Raw genomic sequence first — 12,243 nt, forward strand, 5'->3', positions numbered from 1 at the left:
TATGTTTTTTACTGTTTTTGGCTCTTCCCAAGGTACTTCTCTCATCTGGTCAGAATTTGGCTATCTCCTTGTAGCAAATATTTCTCATATTAATGCAGACTCCTATATAAAACAAACTTGTAAAGAATTAATCACAACATAATGTAATTAGTTCCAAATAAGTGTCTGTGCATAATACTGTGGGATATTTCCTAATAGGCAATATTTTTAATCAGCAAATCACAAAATTGAACCATGACCTTATCCCTTTGTTTTCCTTAAGTTTTTAACTCAGATTCTATGAATGAACTTTAAACAATATTTTAAAATTTTGTCCATTTATTGAAAGAATTACACATGTAAGCATCCACATTTAGTTTTACTGTACAATTACATAGGAAATTTAGATGTTTAGAATTCTTTCATATATGTTAACATTTATTGAGTATGAAGGGATTATTGACATCTGCAACAGTGTCAGTAAGAAAAGCTATTCGTGTATGATGCATACTGATACGCATTTTTAAAACTATATTTAATTTTTCAGAAGCTCGAGCTTTAAAAATCAATTCCCATTTTGTTTATATCAAGCTTTGCCACATTTATAAATAGTTTAATTTCCTACATGATTTGGGTTTTGTGTGGGTTGCTTTACTATTTTTTCTCATTTTCTAGTTCATTAAATTCTAAATGTTTTTAAGAATAAGGCGAATTCTGGTGGTATTCCGTGGATTGCTAGCTCATTCCTCTCCCCCCACCCTTTTATATCTTTAATCTCTTCTGACTAAAAAAAAAAAAAACACTAAATGGAAGACATCTTGCATGCAGATTGTTATCATAATCTATAATCGTAAGAATTTTTTTCACCTCATAAATTATAAAGTCACCTGTACTCTTTTTTTAAGAATGAAAATGTTTATCTGTAAAGATTTTGAATAAAATTGCATATGCAGTCAGTAAAAGGTGAATAAACAAAACCACATTCTTCAAGAAACACAGCAACTAGACCTTTGGAGTTGGCAGTGAAGTATGGCTGTTGCTCTCAGTAACCATTTGCTTTTTACAGGAAAGAATTTTTTTGGTATGAATTCATAATTCTAAGGAAGTACAAGCTGCTGCTGCTGCTGCTTCTCCTTCGTCTTCTTCTCCTTCTTATTCTTCTTGTTTTAAGTTTATGTACTTATTTTGAGAGAGAGAGAAACAGATCACACGAGTGGGGAGGGACAGAGAGAGAGAGGGAGAGAGAGAAAGAGAGAGAGAGAGAGAGAGAGAGAGACAGAGAGAGAGAGAATCCTAAGCAGACTCCACATTGTCAGTGCAGAGCCCAGTGTGGGGCTCGAACTTATGAACAGTAAGATCATGACCTGAGCTGAAGTCAAGAGCCAGATGTTTAATGAACTGAGCCACTGAAAAGTCCCAGGAAGTACAAGTTTCTTAATGACCATAGCAATTCTGGGGCACCTGGGTGGCTCAGTCAGTTAAGCGTCCTACTTCGGCTCAGGTCATGTCTCGCGGTCCGTGAGTTCGAGCCCCGCGTCGGGCTCTGTGCTGCCAGCTCAGAGCCTGGAGCCTGTTTCAGATTCTGTGTCTCCCTCTCTCTCTGACCCTCCCCCGTTCATGCTCTGTCTCTCTCTGTCTCAAAAATAAATAAACATTAAAAAAATGACCATAGCAATTCTTATTAACATGCTTCTAGGAATGTGTGTAGTCAGCCTAACCATCACATTGATGTGACTGGGGACCAATAATCCAAACATTCATACTATACATCAATTAGACTTGGCTTAATTTTTTAATCACCTTATCAGCCCTCTAATATACATTAAGTTGCAAAACAATTCTGATAAATATGTATAATTTATTACATTTATTTTTGTTGTATTTATATCTACTTTTATATTTAGGTTTGCACAATTTATATTTGCTTTTATAATTTTTTTCTAGGGCCTTATTTTTCCCCACATCTATTTCCTACATTCCCATTTCCCCATAGTTTGTCAGTGTGGGTACTCCCAGGTAACATCTCTCACCCAGGTACTATCTCTCAACTTCTACCAAAATTCTCAAGTACTTGTCTTGCCCTTGAGAGTGTGATGCTATCAACACCACATGATAGAAAGGTCAAGGTCCCTGCAATGAAAAGCCGGGTCTTTACTTCCGGTTATGCGAATGTAATAAAGTCATCTAACTCCTGGAGGCCTCAGAAATGTAAAAGTCTGTAAAACTTTTATGAATGTACTATTTCCTATCATACTCTGTTACATCAAAAAATAGTAAATATGGGGGGAATAGAACCTGATTATGAAAATAAATTTGGATTTCATTGTTTGTAATGAGTGAAAACACAATGTTAACATATTTCTGTAGTTGGGAATAAGTTTTGTGTAAAATGTGTGTGTGAATAAATGATGTGAATATAACATATATAAATATATATTCTTTCATCCCATCATTCACTCTTTTTTAGACTTGTTTCACTCTTGTCTTAGAGACAGGAAGCCATTTACTGGGAATTAAAACCTCAAACTGAACAAGATAGAAGAGTAAGAGACCAAATCTCATGTGCATCTCTCCTTCCTAATCTTTTAATCTTTCCCACCAGCCAGTAGAATCTAATACAATAATAACTAAATATTATAGTTTTCCTAAGTGCTATTTTCAAAAGGGAGAATAATCTTTATATGACCAAAAATGCTTCTTGTTCTTAGGTCTGCACTCTATTTCATTCTTTAGAGGAAACCTGGCACTGACTATAATAGACTAAAATAGTTTTATATAGTTTTTTCAGCTACAGTGAACTACACTGGACAAATAGGTTTCCTCCCTTTTATTTCAGAGGCTTTCAACACTTATTTAAATTTAGAAGTTATCCCTCCTTGAAAAAACTTGTGACTTAGTCCTCAAAGAGAAATCTTGCAAATGTGAAAGGTTTTAGTTTTTCTTTTTCCATGGATGTTATCTAGTTAAACTCTTTAGTGTTTTTAATTTTATTACTTCTGAGAAAAAGTTAAACAGACCTAAATGAAATTGAGTTGGGCTCTTAGAACACAGAGACACTGCTGGCAAACTCTCGTGCCAGTAACTGAAGAAAAGAAACAGGATTCCCACTCCCTCTTTTTTTTTCTTCATGTTTATTTATTTGTTTTGACAGAAAGCTCGAGCAGGAGAGAGAGTCAAAGGAAGGGGTGGGGGGAGAGAGAGAGAGAGAGAGAGAGAGAGAGAGAGAGAGAGAGAGAGAATCCCAAGCAATTCCCATGCTGTCAGCACAGAGCCTGATGTGGGGTTTGATCTCACAAACCTTGAGATCATGACCTGAGCTAAAACCAAGAGCCTGGCCCTTAACTGACAGAGCCACCCAGATACCTCCCTTTTCACACCATTTTAAAAGCTGTGTTTTAATGGCCAGTGAGAATGACAGTTTTGTTTTGTTTTGTTTTGTTTAACCTGATAAAGTTATCTGATTAAGGCTCCAACTAGGTCTCAAAATTGTCACTTTAGTCAAGGCTGAATGCATGAGGCATACGTCTCATCCTCCCACTTGCACTTCATGGTTTACAATTTTATTGTTTCTTTACTTGAAATGCAATCTACTATTTAGCTATTAGAGCATTACTTTTCCCAGTGTTATATAATTAAGGCTGTCTTGGCACTTCCAATGTAACTCCTATTTTTCAAGGATTTAAAATCGCACCATGAAAACTTGAAAATTGGCATTTAATGTTTAAAGGGTAACAGTATGTTTTTTCCAATTAAAATAGAAAGATAACTGGGTAATTTGGACTGATGAATCAGTGAATAATAAGAAGGTATTTTCATAATTTTTAAGCTACCACTTAAATTTGATATATTTTTAAGTCTAGTAGCACATGTACAGAGAAATTCTGTGGAAGATTCATATCTAATGATTAGAACATTAACTTTTTTAAAGTGTTATTTATTTTTGAGAGAGAGAGAGAGAGAGAGAGAGAGAGCACGAGCAAGGCAGAGGCAGGGAGAGAGGGGAACAGAGGCTCTGAAGCAGGCTCTGTGCAGATGGCAGAGATGCAGGGCTTGAACCTGCAAACCATGAGATCATGACCTGAGCCAAAGTCGGATGCTTAATCGACTGAGCCACCTAGACACCCGTGGAAAATTAACTTGTAAATGCACCAATCTGGTTTGCAGTTTTAATAGACCTGTTTTGTCCCTCATCCCCATCCTTTCAGCAGGATGATGATGTCATCCCGGCCCTGGTGGGTATTGCTGCTCTCACACTCTTACCTGCTCCCTCCTTCTAGAGAATAGCTCTCAACAAGCAGAAAATAGCTCTGCCTGTCTTGCTGGAGAACCTCACCCTCTTCACCAAAGGAGTTAAAAAAAAAAAAAAAACGGGTCGCCTGGGTGGCTCAGTCAGTTGAGCGTTGGACTTTGGCTCAGGTCATGATCTCGCGGTCTGTGGGTTCGAGCCCTGCGTCAGGCTCTGTGCTGACAGCTCGGATCCTGGAACCTGCTTCGGATTCTGTGTCTCCCTCTCTGCCCCTCCCCCACTCATTTTCTCTCTCTCTCTCTCTCTCTCTCTCTCTCTCTCTCTCTGTCAGAAATAAATAAACATTAAAAAAAAAAAGCCTAGCTTCCCCTCATTAGATGGGACAAATTCTTTGGTGTGATTTGTGCTCCAGAACTTCCCAGGGGGCCAGGCTGAAGTTAATCTCCTGCTAAGACAAAGTCCTTGTTTACCTTTCTTCCTGTGATCTTCCCTGCTTTCTACACTCCTCTCCTGAGAGTACTCCCTCAATCAATTCCTTTCTCAAGAATGCTGCCTCTGTTTTTAGGAAAGCCAATTTAAAGCATCCGGCATACTTCCTTTTGTTTTTTAATGGAAGTTCACCTGATAAGCTCAGAGCCAATGCTGCAGAAATAGAGTTTCAACCTAAGATTTTTCTTTAAGGTATATAAATATTTCAGATCATATACTTGCACAACCAGTATACTTTTGTAGTAAAAGGCACAAAAAGATACAACCAGAGTGCCTGCTTCAACAAATACTTTTATGAGACATAACCATTAAAATGGTACCTATACATTTCTGTTAAGGAGTTTGCCAAATTCAAGTGTTGAAAAAATCATACTCTATCAAATGTATCCTACTTACACAATTAAGTATAGGAATTCCGTGTAGTGGTTTTTCCCATATGTGGAGCTATCTGATAGTGCAGATAGGGAACCCAAGTCTGTATTTCCTGCACATATTTTGTGTACTCCTAAGAAAACTCTCCACATTCCCTGGTGACTCCATCAAAACCAGACCAAATGAGGGGTGCCTGGGTGGCTCAGTCGGTTAAGCAGCTGACTTTGGCTCAGGTCATGATCTCGTGGTCCGTGAGTTCCAGCCCCACATCGGGCTCTGTGCTGACAGCTCAGAGCCTGGAGCATGTTTCAGATTCTGTGTCTCCCTCTCTCTGACCCTCCCCCATTCATGCTCTGTCTTTCTCTGTCTCAAAGATAAATAAACATTAAAAAAAATTAAAAAAAAAACAGACCAAATGAATCATGAACTTCATGCAATTTAAGTCACTGGCCACTCTTGTACAGCTTACTGCCCCGCTGATGTGGAAATGTTGGGGTTCAGAGCTGAGGCCCAAGAAAGAATTCTTGAGATGTCTTTGGTGCTAAAAGGCGGTTTTATTAAAGCATGGGGACATGACCCTAGGGCAGAAAGAGTTGCACTGGGATTGTGACAGGTGACTGATTATATACTTTCAAGTTGGAAGAGGGTTAGGAACAGCACAAGCCTCCAAGAATTCTGGAAACAAGGTTTCCAGAACCCTGAGGGGATTAGCTATTGTTAGAAAAAGGTTATTTATTGCTAGTAAACCCTCCATCATGAAACCTTTCAGATGTACATTAGTGGGCCATATACTTGGAAAATGATTGCTAACATACATTTGGGGTACTAGAGATAAAGGAATCGTCCAAAGGAATTTTTGTACGTTTAAAGTAGACTCACAGGATCCTAAGGGGTCAGGCTAAGATTGTCTTTTGCCCTTAGCAAAGTGTCAACATCTAGGCAGCTGGGTTCCTAGAGGAATGTCAGTCTGCCTATCTCGAGGACTTACCAATGGGCTGTAAGTTGGAAGGAAACTTATGTTCCTTTTGCCTTTGTTCCCCACATCACTGCCAACTGGCAATGATGCTTCTCTCACCACCATCAGAGGAAGGTAAGTCCTTGCTACCTGCTCAAGTCTGAGTCACTTTTGTTTTTGTTAGTGAAAGCCCTGCCTGCTGCTCTTGAGAGAGGTGTGTATACATTGAGTAACAAGTTAGGGGTAAGACAGAAGGGCTGTCTTTCAGAGTGTATTAAGTGTAAATGCAAGGGCTCTTCATTGCACATATTACAGGACAAGACCATGTTAGGGCTGGAAGTACCAAGTACCAAACCCATATAAAACTATTAATCATAATTCCTTGGTAAGGAAATAGATAATCTTAGCCAATTTGAAATTGTATAGGATGCAATATCTGAACAATATAAGTATGCTACATTTAGTAAAATATAAAGTGTACCTCTACTTTCAGCCTTGTTCCACTCCTATAAATTTCACTGGTGCAAAAGGGATATTTATAAAATCCAAAGATGATCATACAACTCCCTGTAATAAAATCCTTCTGTGGTCCCATATGTTTCAGAATAAAGAACAAAATCCTTCCTTCTGTGTTCCTTCTCAAGTTCAACCTGTTTTCTACCTTCACTTCCCCAAACATACCAGCGTGTCATGGTGTTGTTACATTTTCCTCAAATGCACTTCATGTCTCACTCCTACATACATTATTTACCTGTGTTCTGTTATCCTTCATATCTCATCTCAAGTGTGGCTTCCTCCAGGAAACCTTGACCTGGACATCCCAACATGGAATTGAAGCTTGTGCCCCCATAAAGCACTGTCTATACCTCCAGCAGAGTAGTTATGGAAAAGGTAGTAAACTGATTGGCTTTATTGTCTTTCTTGGAGCAAGCAAACTGTACCATCCTGATGGAAGGTTTAACTCCTAGGAAAGTGCCTAATATGATACTATTTAAATATTTGACATAAACTATCAAATAGCTAAATTTTGAATGCATAAAATTGGATACAACCTTGTTCCTGGTCCCTAAGGAGCTGACCATCTAGTGTGAACAGATGTTTTTCAATTTACTAGTCTATGCGCAGCAATTTCAAATAGATTTCATCCAGATAAGAACTTGTTTTTATATTTTAATCAAGACCTAACTGATTTTGTTTTCTTTCTTTTCCTTCCTTCCTTCCTTCCTTCCTTCCTTCCTTCCTTCCTTCCTCCCTTTTCTTTCTTTTTCTCTTTCTTTCTTTCTTTCTTTCTTTCTTTCTTTCTTTCTTTCTTTCTTTCTTTCTGGATAAAGCGGAGGGGGAAAGTTTTGAAGAGTCTGGTGCATTTATGATAATGTTTATTAGCTTGTTTGGCAGAAGTGTAGACCTTGAAGTGCCAATATGTGGATCAGGTAACATCCCATCTCACCCTGCACAGAGCTTCCATCTGTCCTGAGCAGACAAAGCCTTCTCAACTGTCAGAGTACTTGAAACATTTAAGTGGGCATCTAGTCAAACGTTCTCATTTAACAGTTGGTTTTACAAACAAACAGACAGACTGGAGAGGGGCAGTAGAAGTTAAATTTCAGTGAAGGACAACGGGAAACATGATGGAGGGTGATTTGTATGTCATGTAGGAAATGAGCCCTATGCAGTAGTAATACAGTTTAAGGTTACACATGAACTCTCCTTGAAGTTCAAAACTCTTCCCTCATGCTTCTGCCATTGCCTTTTATTGGTCTTGAAACCAAGGACTTTTATTGAAATCATAGTGGTGGTGGTAGTGGTCATGGTGGGGTGTATTTTTCAACTATTGTACATCTCCTGGAGATATGGATACAACCTTATAAAAGTTGTTTTCCTTCTACACATATATGTCTATACTCTCACCAGCCCACTCAACACCTGTAGAAGCTCATACATTTGTCATTAAATTATTAAATGGTGATTCATCGATAAAGATAGGGAATATAACATATTCCTCACATGCACAGTTATAGACAATGGAGGTCTACTAATTTAGACCTAAGAAATTTCTATTTAGACCTATTTCTAGGTATTAAGAAATAGGAGTGTGGTAGTAAAATAAGGAGGAAAAAAAAAAAGAAAGAAATTGCTAATTTTTTGAGCTACCTGCAGAGGTAATCATCTAAAATTACTGGATGTCACAAGGATAGGGTACTTTTTATTTGTTTCCTTTTTCTTTTTTTTTTAAAGTTTATTTATTTTGAGAGAGAGATTGAGAGAGGGAACATGCATGAGTGGTTGGGGGGGGGGGAAGCAGAGTGAGAGAGAGAAGGAGAGAGAGAGAATCCCAAGCAGGCTCCATACTGTCAGCATGGAGCCTGATATGGGGCTTGAACCCATGTGAGGTTGTGACCTGAGCAGAAATCAAGAGTTGGACACTTAACTGACTGAGCCACCCAGGTGCCCCTGTCTGTTTGCTTTTTCAATTGTCTACGGCTGGAGCCTGGGAGGGGGACAATACTATTGAATTACAGGTTTAAAAAGTCAGGAGTGGGCCACTCTGATTCTTTACTAGGCCAAGGACTTTGTGGGGGAATTCAAGCAAGGCACACCACCAGTGTGTGAGAAGTTCTGCAGAACTGCTAGAAGCATCTGGGGTTACTTTGATCCATTTTCTACCTCATCCTTATTCTCATTTCTAACAAGCCACAGTGCAAGGAAGGGAAAGGCCCAAGGTCTTTAAATAGCCAAGAGCTTTAGGGATGGACTATTAAGGCAACTCTTACCAGAACCATAGATTGATGGTATATAGGGGACATTTAATATATACCCATATAAATTTGTAATTGCATTCAGCACTGCATAAGCACATACTCTGTGCTTTGTCACATGCCTATGGTGATGTAGGAGATTACGGATTTTTTTAACCTAGTTCGTGAAACTGTAGCTTTATCTCTCCTTTCTTTCCCAGCTCCAGCTATGCTGTATTTAAAAACAATCTGTGACATGAAAGTAACAAGTATTTATTTATTTATTTATTGTGTGGTAAATTCTATGATAAATAACAGAACCAGCTATGCATGTAGAAATAGGATACGGAAGGTTTCCCAAACACCTTACATTTGCTATTGGTGCAAGTAACAAATTATTTTCATTTCTGTGTTTAGTTCTGTAATTTGCTATCAGTTGAACAGTCATATCAGATGTGAGTAATTGGGATGAGTAGAATGATCTGTGCCCAACACGGGTAGAAGTGGAAACTCAAGATAGCTAACTTAATTAAACACGAGTTAGCTTATTTAATTGTGCTTGTTAAGACATAAAAATACCAGTCTTTCTTTAGCTAATGTCTCCCCACTTGTTTAATTCTCTTTTTAAGCAACTGATGGAAGATGTTAGAATTAAGTAGTAAAAGAAATACAAACCCAATTTGAAACGGAAGGACTATATTATTAACCACAGCTCTCACTTCCATTAATCTGTTTTATTGCTTATTTTTGTGTTTTTTAAATCTTTCCTATTACCTATGATAAATCTCAGTCCATTCTCTTTTCCTAACCATCGTTTTTGCGTATGCTTAGTAAGAGTTGGAATAAAGGTATTAAGTAACTTATTAGTATACCTTTGCTGCTGATTCTGAGCTTTAAAGGCTCTCAAAACGGCTATTAAATCTTCTCATCTCTCTAGCCTTTTTAATTTATTTTTTAAACCTCTGGCGTCTGCTCAACTTCTCAAACTACCCAGCTCTAAACTTCGGTATCTATAATCAGCTTCTTCTCACTCGTGGGTTTCAACTATCATAAAAGGCAAGCATCTCCTTTTTTGTTGCTGTTGTGTTTTTTTCCATATTATATAAGACAAAGTTGTAACTTTTCCACAGAGTGCCAGCCTGTTCACCCGGAACTTTGTGTTTTTAGCTTAGAGTGGGAAATCATTAAGCCATTTGAAATAAGACATCATTCTAAACGATTAGAGCATATTATTTTTTTATGATTTCCACTGAAAATACACAGATAAACTTTCTTCATGTAGAAAAATGTGCCTGTGCCATCTAGGAAAATTTGGTTGTTTAATTATCAATTTCAAAATGTTACTGTGTAACATTTTGACCCGGGAGTCAAATTTTCTACACCACAGCTGCCTTTATCATCTTATAAAGTTTCCAGGTATGTAAGTGTTCATTACTCAAATTATCTGAATCTCTATTAGTTCACTGAGAACAGACCATGTTAATTTCTCTACTATGTTAGGTATCTCTTGTCAGTACTATGTGGTTTCATAATATTATCTTCTGAAACCATTTACCCAGCTTATGGCTAATCTTTAGTTTGAAGTAATTAATTTCAGCATGGGTGATTAAAGATTTCCAGAAAGACTCCTTTATTGTCTGGTTATAAGAAAAATCACAAAGCTTAAAAAATTATGCTAAAGAAGTTAGCCAAAGTGACTTCTGTATTTTATTATCTTATCACAATTTTAAGAGTCATTGTTCTCATGAATAACATTGAATTTTCATAAGCTTCTCTCATTTTCAAACCAATTGTTTGTCAAGAAAATTACTTGTTATAGTCAGAAATATTTACATATATGTTAAGAATCACTTATGTCTTGTACATTTAAAATGTAATAATAACTAGGTAAGAATTTAAAACTTCCTTTTAGGAAACAACATAATTTAAGACTATTAAAATGTACTGAGATGAAGGGAATATTCTATATTATCACAAATCGTATTTTCCAGAAGAAATGGCCACAATATCCAAGTTCTTAACCACTATGATATATTGCCTCTAGAAAATGGCATCCCGAAATATAAGAGTGATCTGTCAGTTAAGTCATACTTGGCACAAGCTGTCTCTCAAATATAAATATACAATTAAATGTGCATGAATATCACAGGATATGTTGGTAAATGTATGGGATTATAGAAAAGGTTGTCACATTTTACTGTCATTATTGCGGTTGACAACAAGGGAAATGTTTTAGAATCGCTGTGCTATTTCTCAGTGGTGGATAACGCAATTTGACAAAAGAAAAAAGACAACTGCCTTCTCGTTTCAGTGTCTATTTAGAAAATAATATTTATTTTTGTGGCACCACCCTTGAATCTTGACAGAGGATTCAAGCAAAGGCTAGAGTCTGTGAGTGTATTTTAGTGTTTCGGTTAATTATACCATTTATTTTTAAGTGTATTTCTTTTAAGTAAGGAGAAATATATCAAGAAGGAAGCCATTTAAATTATTTCCTTTGTAGACTCATCATCAAAAACTATATATAATAGAAGGCTGTTTGTAGTTCTACTTGGCAGAATAAACTAAGACCTCAGAACAAATGGAAGACCTCTCAAGCCTTTTGTTTGTCCCCTGAGCTGAGATATAAGCAGTAAGCAAGCTCTATGTGCTAGAAAAGCATTACATAGCAGCCAGTGCTTTATGCCTTATCTAATACATATGGATGTAGTAGCTTTTCATGAAGAGAGTAGCATTGCCATTGGTATAAGAGAGGGAATAAGTTATCTAATTCTAAGCTAAGGCCAGGAAGGTCAGCAAGAGGAGCGTACTTTATATCACTTTTAGGACAACTCAAATGGTAGCAACTGTGGCAAGAAGCTTAGGCCTCAATTCAAGCATGACAAGAAAAATATAAAAAATAAATAAATAAAAGTGAGACAGCAAAAACATGGGGGAAATCAATAGCCTAAATGAGGTAGTGTTTGTTTTTCATTTAGTTTTGTGTATTAAGGGAATTGATTTGTCATCCAGACTATAAAATCCATAAGAGCTAATTAAATGCAAAACTCTCATTACCTGAATTTTCTCTCAACAAAGGATGGTATTAACATGTCACTAATAGTAGCAACCTAAGAAACCAACAGAAATGGAATCAATGATCCAGATATAGAAATAATATTACAGTAGCTTAGATGTCCAAAATTTCTTCTATTATTGAGGGATTTTATCTCACATCTATTATACATTATTTTAAAAACAGCTTAGGAAGAAAACAATGCCAAAAAGGTCTTTTAAAATCTTTATGATTTTAGCATAAAATTTCTGTATTATTACAAAGGCATTTTGAAATAAAAAAGCTTAGCGGTGCCTGGGGGTCTCAGTCAGTTAAACATCCAATTCGGCTCAGATCATGATCTCGTGGTTCATGAGTTTGAGCCCCACATTGCGCTCTGTGCTGACAGTCCAGAGCCTGAAGCCTTCTTGGG

The sequence above is a fragment of the Felis catus genome, chromosome B2, assembly GCF_018350175.1.
Source record: "Felis catus isolate Fca126 chromosome B2, F.catus_Fca126_mat1.0, whole genome shotgun sequence".
Classification (NCBI taxonomy): domain Eukaryota; kingdom Metazoa; phylum Chordata; class Mammalia; order Carnivora; family Felidae; genus Felis; species Felis catus.